A 370-nucleotide genomic window follows, 5' to 3' on the forward strand; every position below is an offset into this window, starting at 1 on the left:
GTGGAGACTTGTGTGGTGGGGACTCATGTGGTGGGGACTCGTGTGGTGGGAACTCATGTGGTGGGAACTTGTGTGGTGGGAACTCATGTGGTGGGGACTCATGCAGTGGAGACTTGTATGGTGGGGACTCATGTGGTGGGAACTCCTGTTGTGGAAACTCATGCAGTGGAGACTTGTGTGGTGGGGACTCATGTGGTGGGAACTTGTGTGGTGGGAACTTGTGTGGTGGGAACTCATGTGGTGGGAACTCATGTGGTGGGAACTCCCGTTGTGGAAACTCATGCAGTGGAGACTTGTGTGGTGGGAACTCATGTGGTGGGAACTTGTGTGGTGGGGACTCATGTGGTGGGAACTCATGCAGTGGAGACTT

Source organism: Microtus ochrogaster, linkage group LG4 (genome assembly GCF_000317375.1).
Source record: "Microtus ochrogaster isolate Prairie Vole_2 linkage group LG4, MicOch1.0, whole genome shotgun sequence".
Classification (NCBI taxonomy): domain Eukaryota; kingdom Metazoa; phylum Chordata; class Mammalia; order Rodentia; family Cricetidae; genus Microtus; species Microtus ochrogaster.